Below are 20,752 nucleotides of genomic sequence, written 5' to 3'. Positions count from 1 at the left end.
GGAACTCGCTCCTTTGGTTCTCGATGAGACAGCGAATTCTTGGAAGCTTTAAGGAAAGCCCTCTAACCCAGGAATCTACTATAACCATTCTCAACAAAGACATCAAGGAGATGGGATTTTTCTTTCTCAAAACTCTTCTTATCCGAGATCCTTAGGGCCTGAGCAGCCAAGGTATTGAGAACACCCATCTTTTGAGCCAGGAAATGATGGGAACTGGCATGAAGATATTGCTCAGTATGCGTTTTCTTCCGAAAAACTTGGTGGCCGAGGGAACCATCACTATTCTTAGAAATAAGAATATCGAGGAACGGAAGGCAAGCATCGACCTCCTGCTCCATGGTGAACTTAATGGCAGAGGATTGATTATTGAGATGATTGAAGAAGAGATCTAATTCCTCTTGGCCATGAGACCAGATAACATTGGTGTCATCCACATATCTTCTCCAAAGCTTTGGCAGGAGCCTGGAAGAGTTTAGAGCCTTGGACTCAAAATCTTCCATGAAAAGATTAGCAACAACAGGGGAAAGGGGTGAGCCCATGGCAACCCCACAGGTTTGCTCGAAGAACTCTCCCTCAAAACAGAAAAACGTAGAAGTGAGACAGATCTCAACTAACCTAGCAGTGTCAGGATCTGTTAGGCGGTTGATCACCTCCATGGCCTCACTAATAGGGATGCAAGTGAAGAGGGAAACAACATCAAAACTAACAAGAATGTCCCCAGGGTCAAGCTTGATGTCCTTGAGCTCCTTAATGAAGGAAGCAGAGTCCTTTATGAAGGACTCCGTATGACCAACCAAGGGCTTAAGCTTTAACGCAAGGAACTTAGCAAGAAGGTAGGTAGGACCACCAATGGTGTTGACAATGGGCCTCAAGGGAGCCCCATCCTTGTGAATCTTTGGGAGACCATAGATTATAGGCGTAATAGGGTTGCTTTCAATGAGTTTATGGTGCAGGGAACTCAACGAGTTAGTGGATTTAATGGCAAGGGCCACCTTCTTAGCAACCTTCTTTAACGGATTCTTAGGAAGCTTTTTGTAGCTACCACTGTTATGAAGATGATCCAACATCTTGCTATGGTAATCAGCCTTGTTAAGAATGACGGCAACACCACCCTTGTCTGCCTTTAAAACAATGATATCCTTGTTCTGGTTTAAGGATCTGAGAGCGACGGATTCTTCCTTGCTAAGGTTGCTCTTAGGGGGCTTAGCCTTTCTCAAGACAACCGCACAATCTTGCCTGATGGTGTTCTTGACCCTATCATGTAAATTTCTGATCCCAAACTCTATGTCACAAATAATATCATCTATAGGGATTTTCTTCGGAGCCAAGGCAAAATTTAAACCTTTGCCTAAAACTTTAAAAACAGAAGGGGGAAAGGAGAAATTGGAAAAGTTTAACACCCTATTATTAGAACGAGAAGAAAGGCAATGATTATAAGCCTCATTCTTATTATGCTCCATGCTAGACATATTAGCATTAAAAAATGAAAACTTATTATTCGAATTTTTATTATTAATGAATCTATTACTATTATATTTATTATTAAATTGATTATTATTATTGTTAATATTCTTATTATAAATATTAATATTATTACCATAAACATTACTATTATTATTATTATTATTATTATTATTCGTATCAATATTATTATTAATACTATTATTCATATCAATAATAATATTATTCATATCATTATTACTACTATAGTTACTAACATTAATCATATCTTTATTATTCATATTAATATTATTATTATTATTATCATATCCTTACTTTATTATTTTTAGGATGACTCATTTTAATTTGTTCATCTCTATCTTTTATATTCATTTATTCATATAAGAATGGTCCTGTTTTTAATTCCTTCTTATTTTTAATTATTTATTTGTAACCAACTATTATCATGAAGTATTTTTAATTACTAATTTAACTTATAAACAATTTTAATTATTTATTAATAATTTTTAACTAAATATTATCATTAAATCATTTTATTTTAAGGGGCTGGTCCCCCTAGGGTAATTTTTTCCCTTAAATATAATTTTAATTATTTATGTTTAACTAACTATTATCATGTATTATTACTAACTATTATCATTTTTATTAATAAAAATTTTTATTATTATCACAAAATTATTTATTTATTTTATTCTAAGGGATTGGTCCCTCTAGAGTAAAAATTTTTTCCGCTAGATATAATTTTTAATTATTTTTCTTTAACTAACTATTATCATGAATTATTTTTAGTTACTAATTGAACATAACCGTTTATTTATTTTTAATATTTTAAATAAAAATTTTAATTATTTATTAATATTTTTATCTAACTATTATCATAATATTATTTTTATTTAAAGGACTGGTCCCCCTCTAGAGTAATTTTTTCCCTTAGATATCATTTTTAATTATTTATCTTTAACTAACTATTATCATGAATTATTTTTAGTTACTAATTGAACATAACTGTTTAATTATTTTTTAATATTTTAAATAAAAATTTTATTTATTAATATTTTTATCTAACTATTATCATAATATTATTTTTATTTAAAGGACTGGTCCCCCTAAGGTAACATTTTTAGTAAAAAGGGTTTTTGATCCCAGTACCTAGTCAAAAGTAGCTGTTAGTCTTTTTAGCCGTTGGAGGCTTTGCTCTGTCTATTTAACCTGCTAAGCTAGATCTGTTTCTTCAACTTGTCCTAACAATGAACCACACTGGTTGGTTCGAACCCGTCGACAAATGATGTCTCATGTGATCTTCGTCGAAAAATGTTTTGTAAACTTGATATGGATCACAGAAGCCTAAACTCTACTACTTGTAATTATCTTCAATAGTAGTCCCTGCCCGTAGAAATAACAAGCACGCACTTCATAGATGAAGAGAAATTATGCTGGGTTGAAATTTGTATTTATAAATGTACAACCTAAGGCTTCCTCTTACATTGGCTTTTGGAGATTCTTGGCTGTGTTTTCTTGTTGTCATCAAGCTTCGCAGAAAATCTACTGCTAATCATCCTCAGAATTAGCAATACCATCATAGAAGTTGGTTTTGAAACCACTATAGCCTGCAACAGTCAAGAGTTACATTGGCTTTTGGAGATTCTTGGCTGTGTTTTCTTGTTGTCATCAAGCTTTGCAGAAAATCTACTGCTAATCATCCTCAGAATTAGCAATACCATCATAGAAGCAGGTTCTGAAACCATTGTAACCTGCAACAGTCAAGAGTACATGACAGTTATGCGCCAATGGCATCACAACAAAGCAATCCACAACTGTACGAATTTCACATCAGCAACAAGATGTTGCAATAATCTAATAAGTTAATTGAAGCCTGCATTCTAGAGAACTCTGGATATGAGTTGAATCATGGTAAATATTGTCTCTGAAATTGACATGGAAGTGTAGAAGAACAAAATATTCTCCTATAGAAAGCTGCAAGGTCTCCAGATCTAGATCATGCTTTTCAAATTCCTCTAGAATCCTCCACATATATCTCTGCCTTCTTTGGCTGGTAATTATGATAATTGCTTCCCTATCATAAATTTCCACAGCTAATGGCTTCCTCGTACAATCCACATCTGTGAAGTTGTATGAAGAATTCAAATATATAATTTAGGACTATAAAAATGTTAAAGAAATCACCTGCGATGTTACAATTCGATATAGATACAATATGAGTCATGGAAGGCATCTAATGTTGTAATTACCTTGGGAGGAGTAGTGGGAAAGAGAGATGCCAGTTGCATACACAAGTATTTCATATCATTTTTCAGGATCGACAAATAAGAACCGCTTCCTCTACCGTTATTGCTTATAGTGCATTAATATACAAAAACTACGGCTGCTTCTCTTGCCTTAGCCTCTGCTGGCTCTGCCCTAGCTGCTGGCTTCGCGAGGTGCGAGGAACGAGCCGCTCTATGTAATAGAGGTGCTCAGATTAGCATATTTGAAGCGTTTGGTCCTCTGCGTCAACCTAGTTCAGGGTAAATTCCTCTATGTTATATGCTTCCTTTGTCCATGATGCTGCTACTGGCTGTGCTCCTGCCTTTCCCACGAGGGCACCCTTGCTTCTGTCTCTGCAGGTGCAGGTGCTTGTGCTCTCTTTGTTGCCCCTTTGCAGGGCTCGTCCCATTACCTGGTAATATGCCTTGCCTTGGACCATCAGTGGTCCCTTCCTCTTGCGCAGTTCACACATGACAAAATTGCCAGAAAAAATCTGCGATCTCCAGTAACTGAAGGCCTTGGTATTAACAATCTGGAGCGTTTCTTGCAACAGATTAACTATCTGGAGTGTTTCTTGCAACAGACTAACTATCTAACTGGGAAAAATAAACACGTTGAGTCACAAGCCAGACTCGTTTGTGCGGTTGGGAAACCGAGTAGTAACCGTTCTCCAATATTCAAATTCAAATCAATGGACAGTAATAACTCAATCGTCTAACAAAATATCCAAAGGCACAAATTATGACACAAAGGCAGCTAGGAAAGTTATTTTCAGGGGGAACCTTTACGGCGTAATTAAAGAATTCTTGAAGTATAGGGAACTAATGGGTCATGTTAAAAATTTCATCCAAGACTTGACTATTTCCCTCCAAGAAGAAGGCCTACTCAACCAAAATGGAGAAGTTGAAGAAGTTCATTTCAAACCAAAGGGAAGAATAACCCTTGATCATCTTGATTATTTTGGTGATGATGAAGAATTCATTGAGCAAGAGTCCTCCCCTGATCATCTAGAAGAGCACTTTGAAAGTGATCTTAGAGATGGTCTAGAGGATTGTAGACCTAAGGTTGCTCTTCAGTGAAATTTCATCAGCTTGATTTTTGAATTCCCCATTATTAGGTTGCAAGAGAGGATCTATGGACACAAGTTAGATTCATCCTTTCCCTCCTCATCCATGACCCTTGATACATGATTTTCTTATTCTTTCGCCTCCCATCCTTATGGTTCATCATGCAAATATTGCGAAGGAGGAATCCATATTTTGTTTCCCTATCTCATAATGACTCATAAAGTAAATGTTGTTATATTGATCTAATAATATGTTGGTTACACTAGGTGTATTACTACACTTAGATCATGCATTGTATGCTAGCATGCCATGGTATTGAAGGTGCATTACATATTGTTTTGGCATGCTAATATCACTCATATCATGTTTCATGTAGATTATAATGCATTTAGAATATATTTTACTTTATATGTGAATTTATACTCTTGTATAAAACATGGGAGATGCCCCATGCCCAACGTACATGCTCCCAAACAAGTTTGTTGTAATGTGTAGATTATAGGTCTACGATCCTAAGATATCATTGGAGTTCTCATGAACTCCTCATTCGAGTATATGGATCATGCACTCTACGACGAGCTCATGTTCTAGTTGGAGCCAAATGTTACCCACCAAAAGTGGGTGACCCCATAGGAGAAAATTTTCTCGCATAATCTCTTCTACCAGGCCATCCAACAACCCCCAATAGTCACTACTAGTTGATGATGATGTGTCATTCATATCTCTACCACCTGCATTCGTCATATGTTTCCTCACCCATTTCACAAGAGCACATGTTGGAAGGTAGGCTTCCAATCAAAATCTTATTTATTCATTTTGCAATCAAGTGCTTATGCTTGTTTGTATTTGGGTATTTGCATGAATTATGGGGTAACCTAGAAGAAATAGGGGTTTAGACCATGCTCTTGTTCCCTCGCCTTAAATTGGGGGTTAATCTTTCATCCTAGTCTAATGGTACCTCCCTTAATGGCCCAATGGGTATAGGAGGGGCACTACTTGGAAGACCCAGAGAGAGATAATGTAGTCCCATCTTTCCCTATTCCACACTTACCACTTTCTATATTACATTATCGACCCTATATTCCACCTCCCTTCTTCAAGTTCAACAAACCATTAGTTCTTTGGGATTTTGCACCATATATTCTCATACATGGGTAGGGCCTAGAAGTTGGCCCTAGGAGGTTGATGCAGTTAAAAGAAAAAAAAATCATATGACAACCACAAGAAAAAACAAAAGAAGATCAAAATGAAAAAAATGGTTGGTACATACACATTAGCATGTGGGAAAAAACCTAGAATGAGCTCTACTCACTCATTATGGCCATCACCTAGTTATTAAGCACATGTTTCTCTTCAATATTATGATAAGGAATCCTTGCATGTCCCAATCACTGATGGGAAATTAATTTCCTCATCATTAAGGGGGTAAAATTTTTTATTCTTAAAACAAATCAAGCTCTAACCCTTTTAGCTACAAGTATTAATACAAATAAAAATAAAGAAAAAGTAAAAGGTGCACAAGATGGGTGGAAAAACAAAGGCCTAGTTGGTAACTTATTCATTCATGATTTCTCCCTCCCCACATCTATACTCTCAGGATGAAGAGCCTATCATTGATGGTCCCTTTGACCATGAAACTTGGCCATGAAGTCTTATCCCCTTCATTCCATCATTATTCACATGACACCTATCAATTGAGGGGTGGACCAAGGAAGTGTCACTTCCCTTCGAGGGCTAAAAACACTTAAAAGGGTGGTCTATTAACCACCCCAACCTAGGGAGGTAACACCAATGCGAGTTCAAAGCCTTAATTTTAGAAGGGAAACCTTATTTGATGTGTCAAATTGCCTATTATTTGAAAGCTTAGTTCACTTAGATTCAAAAATGATTAAATGTGCCTAATGATGTAGTTGCTAGCACTGGATATTGTGTGTAATTGTCATGTGGTTCCACAACCATGGATTGGGAAAATTAACTGGGAACCAAGTCTTTTATAGGAGCATATTGACACCCACATGTGAGGCGTTTAGAGTCACAGGACTCCAAGCAAAAGCATAACATCACACATACCCCTGGGCACCTCCAACACCCACAACTTTCCAACATTTCACCCTACATTGATGAATTTTATGGGATGATGCACCTAGACCTAACATGCCTCCAACTGGCTTAGCACTATTAGAGGGACGACTATTAATCCAAGGCCCATACAAGTATGGTATCACATTTTGAGACATGTGAGGGCTAGCACCACCTTGAAAGCTACCAACGTTGAAGCAGAGATAAGAATTTTGACCACTTGGAGACCCATGAGACCACTTTTGTGCCCCAAGATGAAAATTTGGGTCCAACAAGGAGTATCGACATATACCTAAGGGCCAACCCTTAGGAGTTTATTTTAGGAGGATTATACTCACATATTGGTACCAAGAAGCCTCAACGTTAGCCCTAGAAGGGCTCACACATGCATGACATCATCATTCTCTCACTTATGACTCATGCGTGAGGGCTAGAGTTTATTTTATTCATTGGATACTAGGTCAGCTTGTGACCTAGCTTGTGATTAGCACATTATTTTATTATTTTGTGGGTAATTATACTAAAATTAGGAATTGAACTCCTCATATAAGTAGAGGAGGCACTCACTGTTGTAAATCATCATCACATTTTGGGATTTTCGACCCTCTAGTAAATTCATACTTATTCTTTCTTGTGGAGAACTTAGATCTATGAATGCACTTTGATATTTGGAGAGGATTTATTTATCTTTGCAGCTATTCTTTGGATGAATGGATGGATTCTCTTTTCATGTTATCTTGTAAGTACACATATTATTGAATATCTATTTTCTTACATATCTAATGTATGGAATAATGTTGAATCTAGGTCTTACGCTTATTGCCTAACTTATTGAAAAATTATTGAATTCTATATAGATGATATATTTCATGCATTACTCATACATAACATGTGAATGAATTCCCTAGTGGTGAAATTTAACTAGCTCTCCCATGAAAATTCCATTATACTTTGCATAGGTAAATGTTTGGATTGTTACTACTATTGCATCAATAATTCAACATCCTTAGAAACTATTTGGCTGTCACATCACATCATAGACTCCATACTCCCAAGGGACAAAGCACTGGCCTTATTTTGTTGGTGATCAAAGTTATCTTTATCCATAAATTCTTCTTCTCTAAATTTGGCCCCTTTAAGGCCAATACTTCTAACTAGTGCTTGGTGTGAATCCCTAGGCAAGGAGCATCTTTGGAATTAAAGAGCCTAAAAACGAAGAAGAGAATATTTACTGAGGAATATCTTCTTTTGGTTGGTATCCACTTCAATATTCCATAAATTTCTTTTCCCTGGTAGTTTTCCCTAAGGTAAAACCCTAGTCTAGTCTTACTTCAGCTTAGAGGCTCATTTGAGGGTTTCATAAGCCTTTCTCTTGTTGGAAATAATTGTTGGAAACCCTTTATCTTGGCCTTAACCTTTGGCTACCCAAACAATCAACAAGTCAATCAAGCCCTAGGTCTTGTTCTCTCAACCCTAGGCCTTTGTAAAGAAAGTGAATTGCCTCCAATAGGAGCCCTAAGCCTAAATTGTGCCTTTCTTGTAGAAGGTCTCAATTAGTCAACTTGTACCCCAACCCTAAAATATCCATTAGGTTACCTTCTCACATACTAAGACTCCTCTTATTGGTGAAAATCCATAAATATCAACGAGTTTTGGCTGTGGTGAAATTGGACCATCACCCCATTGTTTTCATTTGGTATAGTGTTAGCCTTGTACGTAGCCCCTCTTCAAGGCCTGCTAGATTTTGTGGCAACAAAACCTATATCACCAATTGTGCTACAATAGTGTTCTTAAACCAAAGGCCCTAGTATCGACTATCAAAGGGCCTAGAGAATTATTATGAGACACGTGACAGGTTCCTATAGGAACCCTACCATAATTTCTATGCCAGATGCAAGGTAGGCGCAGTGAAAAATCTGTCAAGTGTGTTGCAATCTTGCAATTCATTACAACTAAGGGATTTTTTTTCACCATCTTCATCTCCTAGAAGCAAAAGCCCCAAGGAAGAAAAAATAGAGATGGAAAGAGAAGAAATGTACCCAGAAGATTCATTGTCTTCGATGTCCTCGACCAGTGACAAATATGAGTTTTGGTTCTTTGACAATGGTGAAGAGACAAATGTTGGTTCTCTGGTAGTGGCACAAAAACTATTGTCATTTTCTTGTTGCCTAAAAACATGCCCAACACCAATAGAAATAGGTGTGGAAGCAGAATGATGTTTTCTTGTTCACCAAAATTTGTGATCCTACCCTCTATCAGAAGGAGGAAGGGTTTCCCTCATAGATCACCTTTCTATTAATAAGGGATTATTGAAGCTTGGGTTCTTTATTTTTTGTGTAATACGGTGGTTGTGGATCTTTGTTGAGGTTTTCGATCCATGGTTGATTCTGTGGGGACTACTTTTGGCTTTCGACTCTCTTTAACCTTATGGTTATCGATCAACTCCCACATTTTTTTCTACATTGGTTGGTATTAAAGTTATGTTGGATATTGGAGAGCATCATGAAATTAAATGAACTATTTTAAATTTATCCCTGTTCTTCCAACATATTTTTAATTTATCCAAAGCTATTAGCAAGATGAAAAAAGAAGAAGAAGAGTGAGTGATCTAATGAATTGTAATGATTTCTAGATTTACCTAGGTTGGGTTTGTGAAGGAGGCATTCAAATTATTTAAGAAAATGTTCATCGAAATGTTATTTCATTTTGAATGGTATGCCTTGAGGGGGCCAATGTTGTTGCATTTCTTTATTGCTTTCATCTCTTACTTGTGTTGCTTTTGGAGGGAGTGCCTTATTGAATTTTCCCCAACTTTCAGTTTCTACATATAAGACATCATCAACTACTTCACACTACACAATGTAGCAACTTGCAAGGCATATTGAAGGCTTTGCTACTTATCGTAATCGTTCTAGATATGAATCCAGAAGAGATCCAATGGCCATTTCGACTCTATATGGGCATCATTTCATGCTCTAGCCATGTCACCTTGGCATACCTGGAAGCAAACTATCTCGAAGTCCATTTGTTTAGTAATACACTCAATATCACAGTTGGCCCACAAGAATTACAGGGTAATTCTATCATTGGACCTTTCATTCATCATGGTTGTGGATCACCCACAAACCCTAGTTATGGGTCAAGCACACCAAACCCTTGTCTTCGTTGGCACTGGGCACATTTGGTTATGGATCACCCACAAAACCACAATTATGGGTTAACCACACAAAACCCTTTTCTTCATTGACTCATATTCAACATAAGCTTCTAAGGAGGGAACTTGACACAACAGGGACCATTGCCTCCTAAGGGGGGAGGATTGATCCAAATAGAAAATGGTATCCACCCATGGTATTTACCCATAGTATCCACACATGGTATTTACCCATAGTATACACCCATGGTATTGAATGATGTAACTCAAGGAGGCACCAAAAATACTACTATAAATAATGGGATTCACCTTTCAAAAGGACATATTCTTCTTCATGATGTAGCTATAGAAGGTTCTTTTTCTAGATAATAAAGAAGTAAACCAAAGTAAGCAACATGCTTGAGGTGCAAAGGTACACTGAAGGAATAAAAGATTTGGGAAAATTAGGAAAGTTGCAAAGACAAAATGGACCAGTTTTCACATTGTTGCTTTTACCAGTAAGGTCAATACAACTTAGAGGACAAATTCAAAGAGCTGGACAAAAAATTGAATGTACAACACATTGGCGCCTTATTTCCCTGCATCAATATTGTTGTCGATGCGACTATGACATATCAACGGGCTTCAACATCTACACTCAATCTTGTGGAGCGAAATTGTGATTTTTTATTGTTTAAAATACATTTTAAAACTTTCTAAACACCTAAATTTTACAAATTTCATAACTCAAACTTTTAATTTTAATATATATCTACTAATTTTAATAATTTCTTTTGAAAATTATTCACTATAAACTCCAAACCTTACAATAATTAAACTACAGTTTTTTTCAACAACCATGAGTTGTATTGTGTACAACAATGTATACAAGGTTGATTTTTTTTAATCTTGAGTTAACTGTTGATTCTCCTTTTTATCAAACGACAATTAGGGAACGGAGTAATAAGCCTTTTTATAAAAATAAAATAAATAATTGAGTAAATGATGAAATTATGTATAAAGTAAGAATAATGTGAAGAAAAGTCAAATATGGCAAAAATAAAATAAAATAGAAAAAAACAAACCTAAAGATGTTATTTGTAATTTGAAGATGGGTGACTTTCATAAAAACAACTAAATCTAATTGAGGAACTTGAAGGGTGTCGTAAAGAATAAGTTATACAATTTGTAGTTTTGAGATGTTTTAGTTTATAGCTTCATTAAACATAAATATATGAAGATTCCAAGTTAGACAATAATAACCATTTCACATATAAGTCATTAAATAAACAATATAAACTTATTAAATAGTATTTTAATAATTCAAACTATTTAAATAATTCAAATAATTCAACCGTATTTTAGTTAATTTTTTAAAATTAATTTGAATAATAATAATAATAAATTATAATTTAAATTCTAACCTCTAATAATTTTTAAAATTAAAAATAAAGAGAAAATAATACTTTTTTCCTATTCACAAATTATAACAATTCACTTTTAAGTAGTTTTTTTCATTAAAATTAAAATTAAAATTTAATTTTATATATTAAAATCTCCATAATAATATGATATAATGATAATTTTAAAAATAAGTTAAAATTATTATAATAAATAATTAAAAATACTTATAATAAATAAAATTATTAAATTTTTTACTTAAATTAAATTTTTGTTTTTAAATTATGATATTAAAGTATTAAGTTTATTTTGGACAATAAAAATAAAGGATAAATATACATTAAAAAAAACTATTTTTTTGGAAAATATGTCTCTTATAAACAAACTTTTACATATTTTATTTTCTGGCCCAATGAATATAAATTGTAAATTATATTCATTGTAAATTTTATGTAGTTGTAATTGGGTGAATCAAAAGTTGCAGGGGTTTATATCAAATAAATTATTTCTAATTAATTTATTTTATTTACAAGCATACTAGTAAAAGAGGTGAGAGCTATCATTATTTTCAGATAAAAAGGTTGAATTAATGGAAAATAAAGTTTTTTTATTATTATTATTTATTTACAAGTACTCTAGTAGAAGCACACTAGTAAAAGAGGTGAGAGCTATCATCATTTTTCGGAGAAAATTTTTGAATAAACGGAAAATAAAGTAATTTTATCTTCTAGCTAATAGTTAATAATCTTGTAGCAAACAAAACTAGATAAACTGTGTCTCTCTCCTGGCTTCAAAGTTAATGATATTTCATTCTATTTGATCTATAGTTATTAATTGATGAGTCTATTTGGTGAATTTGGCTTCAAAGTTCATGATATTTCATTCTATTTGATCTATAGTTATTAGTTTATGAGTCCATTTGGTGAATTTGTGTTGTATAATATGAGACTTAGAATATGTATTATAGTAAATAAACATGTTTCTCCCAAATATTTAATTCATGAACAACAAAAGCTCTCAAATGCTATATTTAGATATCCAGTCATGTTTGCATTAATTATAAGTTTCAAAACTTGACATGCATTTGGAGAAATGAGACATCAATTATTACAATTCTTTAATCTCATTGATTTTTCTAAGAATTTGTAATATAAAAAACAATGAGCAATGATTGAAGATTGGAAGCTACCAATGTTCATATGCTCAAAGTGTTGTAGGGAATTCCTGTGCATCCCCTTTTTTATTACAAAAACACATAGGTTTACCTTAGTGGTAACAATAGGAAGAAACACAAGGAAACCAAAGATCGAAACCTCTAATGTTGTTTTGATGTTTGATTTTGAGACAATGAATTGAATGAGATTTTATAAAGAAAAGACATTTGTTTGTGTTAGTGGCAATATCACAACTACAAAAATCATAGATCATCAATATTTTGCAAAATTGGCAAATGTATTTATATTATTTAGTTTAAAACCAGCCTAGAGACTTCAATCTTTCATTAAATGATATTAATATTTATGTCTCTCAACCTACAATATTGATATTCATGTCTTTGTCAACTAGAAATTGTTACAATTGTCTCTTAAAATAACTAGTAAATGCTCCTAAAGGTGCAAAGGTACACCGAAGGAATAAAAGATTTGGTAAAATCAGGAAAGTTGCAAAGACAAAATGGACTAGTTTTCACGTTGTTGCTTTTACCAGTCGAGTCAATACAACTTAGAGGACAATTTCAAAGATTTGGACAAAAAAATGAATGTACAACACTTTTCCGCCTTCTTTCCCCACGCCAAGATTGTCATTGACGTGGCTATGACCTATCGACAAGCTTCAACATTTTCACTCAATCTTGTGGAGCGTAATTGTGATTTTTTACGTTTAAAATGCATTTTTAAACTTTCTGAACACCTAAATTTTGCAAATTGTATAACTCAAACTTTTAATTTTAATACATATCTACTAATTTTAATAATTTCTTTTGAAAATTATGCACTGTAAACTCCAAACCTTAGAATAATTAAAATATAGTTTCTTCAACAGCCATGAGTTGTTGTGTACAACAATGTTTGTCTTCCTTCATCCAACAATTTTTAACCACGTGGCAAAGGACAACGATTATATTTTAATTTATGACCCAAATCTACTTGCTAAAAAATTCAGATGCCTAATATTCTTCTAGTATTGGAATAAATATTTTCATGATTGAACATTGTTTATGATTTATGTTTTGATAGCGGAAACTGGTGCAACAATTTAGAAATTCATGTTCAGATGGTTTTAACTCAAGATAAATAAAGAAGGTAAGTGAAATGGCCTCATATTTTATTGTGAATTGAGTAATTTGTTCCTTTACATTATGGACTATGGATTATGTTAGCAAACATTCCCATTCCTTTGTCACTTTGTAGCAATGAAGTTCGCAATATCATGCTTCTAGATAAGTGTTGTTCAGTATGGTGTGTTTGTTTGATTAATGGAAATGTGCTATACTCTAACATAAAAATTGTCCAGTTCTTGGTGTTGCATCTACAGGCATACCCCGATATTCAGCTCCCTACCCTCCTATAGTGCATCCTACTTTTCCTCCACGTCCACCAGAAACTATGGGTGTGATGCCCCTTCCATGTCCTCCAACTCCAAGAGTTCATGTAGTGGCCCTAGTTCTAAAGTATCCTCCAGCCACAAGTTCAGATCCTACTTCATAGGGTGTCATACCAGTTATAACTCCCACCGAGAAACCACAAATGAAAGTTTATGTTGGAAAGATATCACCAACAATGGATAATGAATTTTTACTCTCTCTCCCCTTAAGGTGGGTTCTGTTAATATTATCTTTGGGCAATTTGTATTATTTGACGCTAGATTGTAGTGGTAACTATTTATTCTCTGTTCTTTTATGTCACAACTTTGTGGACCAATCAAGAGTTGGAAGTGAGCACAAGATCCAACAAATCGTACCCCAAAAGGATTTGGGTTTTTCCAATTTGAGTTTGCAGAAGGAGTGCTCCATGCGTTATGCCTTTTGAACAAATTTAGTTTGGAGGGCCAAGAATTAGTGGTATGAATTCTATTTTCTTTTTATGAAATATGCTAATAATTTGCAACATGTTTTGATTTGTTAACCTTTGGCAACTTGCAATGTTTGTGGAATTTGTCTTGTACACAATTGAAATGGTAATAACAGTTGAATTCCTCTATTGATTGTTCTCTACTTTTACTATTTGTATTTTTTGCACCCACTTGGTGCTACTCACCAGGAAGAGGATTTTGGATGCTCCTAGAAGACCAACTTCCTCTTCAACCTTTGTTCTTTTTCAAATCTAATTTGGATTCTTCATTGATCTCTCTACACTTGTAACTTCATTTGATCATCCACAAAACATGAAAAAACACAATGCAAACATAGTTGAAAAAATTATGCATCGACATCAATTAGGTCCTCGGTGTGCCTCATTCTCAACCAGATTAAAATTTATTTTATGGCGGGTGGAAATAGATTACTCTAACGAAAATTTTTGTACTTTTATCAAATTTTCAAGAGATAATTGGTTTGTATTGTTTAAAATGTGTTTTTGAATGTATAAATAAATTCAGCCTCTTCAAAAATTTCTAAAATGTGTTGTAAATTATATAAATTTCCAAAAAAAATCATACTATATTTTACACAAAATCTATCTAAAAATATTTATAAATAAATAAACATTTGATAATTAACTAAATAAGTAGAAATACAAAATTAACAAAATTATATACTATTAAAGATCGGAAAATAACAAACAATGTTAATCAACTTCATCTTAAATACTCAAGTTTACAAAATAATAAATAAAATAATAATTTTAATCTCTTACAAATTTTATATATAACTTATTTTAAATAATTAAAATTACAATCTCACCCAAAAATAAAGACCAAATTGTAGCTGTAACATAAAATAAAATAAAATTATGCTGTGTTATTCTCCCTATCAAAAGCCATGGATGAAGCAATGTTCTTAACATGTTTTATGTTTGTAAGCTTATATGAAGGTGAGAATACTGCAACTTTGATAGTGCAGAAGCAACGTTCTTAAAATGTTCTATGTTCATAAGCTTATATGAAGGTGACAATATTCTAACATTTGATAGTGTAGATGAGTTATATAAATAATGTTGTCGCATGGCCAATGCTTGGTCGTTTGTGGTCCAATGTCTAACACATCAACCCATTGGGCACTGTATGTTTGGTTTCAGGCATGAAGCTGTAAGTGTATTTTACTCAGAACACAGAACACACGACGATGCCATTAATGTGCTTGTGGTTTCGCTAGATAATTTTGTTTACAGAACATCTGCAGATTCTAAAATCAAAATCTGGGCAAAGGCCTCAGGCGAGAGAAAACGTTCTCTGGTTGCCATGATTGAGCGACACACATCTGCCATCAATTCAGTGGCTCTAAGCCCCAACGGCTCCATCTTCCACACTGGAGCTTGTAATCGATCCAATAGTGTGTGTTATTCTATATATATTTACCAAATTTCATTGTTACTATTAAAAACCAATCATATGTTACATAACAACATTACATTCTCTCTCTTCCACCCTCTCAAATCATTTGGGGTTAGCTTTAGTGGTTGGGAGAATTGATTGTTATTCTTTCTATCTAGATTCAATCCACACCTTTTGAAGCTCTTGATAAGTATATTTTTGCAATGACTTTAAGCCCCTTATGTTGACAAAGTCTCAATATATGGATAGGTTGGCTCTTTTTAATGTCAATGGAACCTAATCGAAATAGTGAAAACACTGGTTATAACAACAAGAAGGTTGGTTCTTTTTTAATGTAAATGAAACTTAGTCAAAATGGTGGAAAAAACTAGTTATTACAACAACAACAACAACATATGTATAGAAAATAGAAAAGAAAAACATGAGTTAAATTCACATAACCACACATACAACAACCATGAACTGCGAATGTAACAATAAGCACTGTTTGTGGAACCAATGAGATGATAGAACCCTAAACAATTATTAAAACCATAATATGTGGAGAACCACGAGAAATCACAACTTGTGAATGGACCCATGAAAATATCTACATTCATATGTATGCCATTTAAGAAACCATAAACCACATCATTGGAATTTTGATTATTATTTAGAAAATCATTGAGAATAATAAAACAACATTGATTAGAACCATAACATATCATTCCAACCAAAAACATTTATTATGTTAACATGTAAGGAAATCAAAAGATACTTACCAAGTTCAAATTCAAATTGAATACACAAAAACAAAACAAGAGTGAAAATTTTCAATTCAAAAGGAATTACAAAAATTAACTATAAGATAATTTTACCAAAATTCACTAATAGCCAAATTCACCCTGGTTTACTTGAGAGTGGTTTTCCCAATGCTTCTCGGCATATAACAAGAGGCATGAAATAAAGGGCCACCAAATATGTGAAATGTTTTGTAATATTTTATGCTAACAATTTACTTAGTTCTTAAATCACACATGCAAGTTTCCAATATATGTAATTATATTCTATAATAAATAATACTTCGTGTTGACACGCTCATACTTCTCGTGAGAAAACTCCAAATATATTTCAACTTGTAGAAACGTAGAAGAATAAACTCAATGCAAAGTCGAAATTTTACTTCTTATTACTCAAATAAACAATCGTTGGTACACTAACTTTAACTATGCCAATTTCCTTGTGGCATCTGCACTCTTGAGTTTCTTTGTATTTTTTTGAGCCAACCATGGTAGATATAAAAATATCAATGGCTTTCATTTTAATTATCAAGAAATTGGATGAATTAAGTGAACCAAACTTATTTTCATTTAATCATAAGGAAATTGGATGAATTAAGTGAACCAAATTTTATTTAACAACTCTTAATTGCATTAATAAATTTATGGACTCATTATAGAGAATTACATGTTTTGGTAATTTTATGGGTTTTTTCCTGTATTTGCGGACAAGACTAATTTGGTTTTAAAATATGTCATTGTGTTCCTAGATCTATTGTAATTCCTTTATATTGAAGGAGCATTGAAAAAATAAATCAATTGACTATTAATTCAACCAAACTGCATGGATTGTTGAATTATCAAATTTGTTTCAAATTTCGTAACTATGATTTAATGACCATTGAACAATATCAATGGAACTATTAAGATTATTTATGAAACTAACGACGTTGGTGGAACATCAAGCAATTATTATAACATGGATGGAACCAAGAGCACATTGTTTGTGTTCATGGAACATGCATTCTGTTCAAGGTATCATAAATATTGATCGTGGCACTGCAAGCACCCTTGAAATTAATGATGGTGTAAGAGAAATTATTAGAATCACAACATATGTGAGAGAACTATGAGCATTACTCAAGTATAGGTAACCATATGTATCATCCAAGGAACCATGAACAATGAAAATGCAACCATGAGCACTCTTTACAAAATTAATGTGTGTTAGAGGAAAGAACAATATCAAAACTAGACGAAAGCCACATGTTTGTCATCAACAAGCATGCATGAGGCCAATTATCTAATTGGCTTACTAACTCCATTTTCAAAAAACATGAGTGCCTTCATTAAAAGCTCAGTGAATGCAACATACATCATGTTACCCACCAAAATGGGTAACCACATAGGAAAAAAATTCTCCTACATTTGATAACTAGTCAGACAACCAACTAGCTAGGAGCCCCTAACAACCAATATTTGATGATGATATGTTGTGCGTCTCTACCATCTGCATAAGCCATATTCCTTTCTCCATCTATCATTAACACTTGGATTAAGGTGGCATACTATTCAAAAGTTATTATGATCATTTTGCAATTGAGTGTGTATACTTGTTTGCTTTGCGAATTTAGTATGGATAAAGGGGTGATTTGGAAGATCGACTGATCTTAACTGTAAATTTCTTCTCCCTCCTTACCAGTGGGGTGAATATTTAGCCCTAATCTAATGGGACCTCCCTTGAGGCCTTATGGTTATAGGATGGGCACTAATTAGACAACCCAGATTGAGATAGTGTGTTCATTATCCCCTATACGATACTTGACACTTTCCATCACATGTCACAAGCCATATATACTACATCCATTCTTCTGGTCTAACTTTTCATTGGTTATTTGGCATTTGTCACCCACATTTCCACACTCCTTAAGTAGGGTTGGAAAAAATTTCCTTGGAGGTTGATACGGCTAAAAGAATGGAAAAGCATATCATGGCCACACCAAAAAAGAAAGAAGAAAATCAAACTGCAAAAGATGGCCAGGGACATAAATTAGCATGTGGGAAAAAGTCTAGCATCAGCTCCACCCTCCTCATTAGCCATCACCTAGTTCCTAAGCACATCATGCTCCTTCACATCAAAAGTAACCCTTACATGTCCCATCCCTGATGAGTGATAAATTGTATCATTTTAAGGGGTAATATAAATGCTACATCATAAAGAGCAAGCTCTAACCCTTGAGATATATGTCGTAATATAAAGAATTATCAAGAAGAAGTAAAAGGCACACAAGATGGGTGGACAAATCAGGATGAGCATGGCAACTCATGCCTCCACGATTACTCCCTACTTTACATTCACCTTTATGGGACTTCATTTATGGCTCATTTTGTCACTTAACTAGTGTGTTGGCTTGTAACCCATGGTTGTTCTATGTAAAACTTGATTTAGGGGCTTCAATAGTCATAAATTAGTTGAGGTGGAACTTATATAAAAAGAGGTCACATAATTTTTCTTTTCATCATCACTTGTTGATCAATTTAGCCTCTTTGAGAGATCTCAACCTAACTAAAATAAACTTGTATCTTGTAGAGATGTGATATTTTGTGGAGTATTTTCTTGTGGATATATTATCTCACTTTGGAAACATAATTTTGGAATAATAAAGGATTGCTTCATGCATTTTCTTGTAAGTATTCTACATTGTTGAATATCTTTATGACTATTTCATGGAATGGTCATTGTTATGGTTTCTATGTGCTAGTTTTTACTAAATATTTTTCTATGAAATCTTGACAAAGTATTATATGCATTACCCTTAAGATTTGTATGAAAATACCTTGACTAATCCTTCATGTTAATCTCTCCTCAATTATTTTATTCCCTCATAAATTAGTAGGTATGGTTTTGAAAATTAGGGTTTTTCATTATCCCTAAGTCCATTCTAGGGTTTGATTTTTCATAAGTAGATCTCCCTATAGACTCCATCACCCAAGGTCAAGCATTGGCATTTCCACATAGGTTATCACAACATAAAAATTTTCGAAAACTGAAATTTCTCTCTCACCTTTAAATTGTTGGCTCTTTAAGGCAAGCCACTAGGCTAGGGGATGGGCCAAATTCAACTACGACATGTGCATTTTTCCGTTGAAAGGGTTATGCATGTGGTTTCTAACTCATTGCCTCAAAATCACCCCATTTCCATGGTGAATTATTCCTTTTTATGGTTGAAGTCACAAACCCTAGGAAATTTTTCCCTAGGGGAAACCCTAATCTAGCCCTAGTCTTCAACTTGGGTCTTTTTGAAGGCTTGTTGTCCCAAATACTGATCATATTCATCATATCAATACTTTTCTTGGCCTTATGTACCTTGGTAAGCCTATTATAATTACTTATTCACTAAAAACTATGTCACTTGTGCCTTATATAAGCCTTTCAGGGGGCATGCCTTTCCTTGTATATGATATTTTGAGTCGTTTCCTTAAATTGAGTGTCTTTCCTCAGCCTATCCTTGTCACCTCCTAGCCTTAAACTCATAATATCAATTAGGTTACATACATAGGGAAGCCTCCCTTATGGTGAAATTAACTAAAGCGCATGAGGTGGTCGTTGTGGCATCATTGGGCCCTACCTCATAGTGTTGTCACTTGGTCTGGTCCTTGTGAAGCCTCTCACAAGACCTACTAGATTTTCATGAAACATATTTTGGTTTCATTTTCAGGGGGTATTTGATTCAACCTCCTCGATATCCGAATATTGAGCTTCATTACTTTGAAGAGAACATTTAAGACGACAAAAAAGCTTATCTTATGGCGACTCCTAAAAACAACCTCATTAAGACCCCTGGTAGTTCTTCTGATGATACCATAGATCCAAGGAAGAATAATACTACCTTAAATACTATTAAATGAGTTATGTCCCATGTAATCCTAAATATTCTCATGGCTAGAATTATATTTGTAGAAAATACCACACTTAACACCATGGATAAGCCATGGCTCATTGTTGCATTTAGTCCATTGCATGTTAGAAAATTCCCTTTTGCTCCACATCCCTTACCTAAGAAGTATTGTGAATGGTTTCCTAAATTCAATAATAC

At 33.9% G+C, this 20,752-nt stretch overlaps 1 pseudogene; it reads left to right on the top strand.

The window, feature by feature from the left end:
• LOC149179355 (protein RGF1 INDUCIBLE TRANSCRIPTION FACTOR 1-like) overlaps nucleotides 1-9,171 on the top strand; it is a 116,065-nt pseudogene extending 106,894 nt beyond the window's left edge.
• Nucleotides 9,172-20,752: the final 11,581 nt, after the last annotated feature.

The sequence above is a fragment of the Pinus tabuliformis genome, chromosome 4_1, assembly GCF_031772625.1.
Source record: "Pinus tabuliformis cultivar Carrire ecotype Pingquan chromosome 4_1, CPIR1, whole genome shotgun sequence".
In the NCBI taxonomy this organism is placed as follows: Eukaryota; Viridiplantae; Streptophyta; class Pinopsida; order Pinales; family Pinaceae; genus Pinus; species Pinus tabuliformis.
Note: the sequence above shows the minus strand (reverse complement) of the source record. Positions and strands in the feature narration are given on the sequence as shown.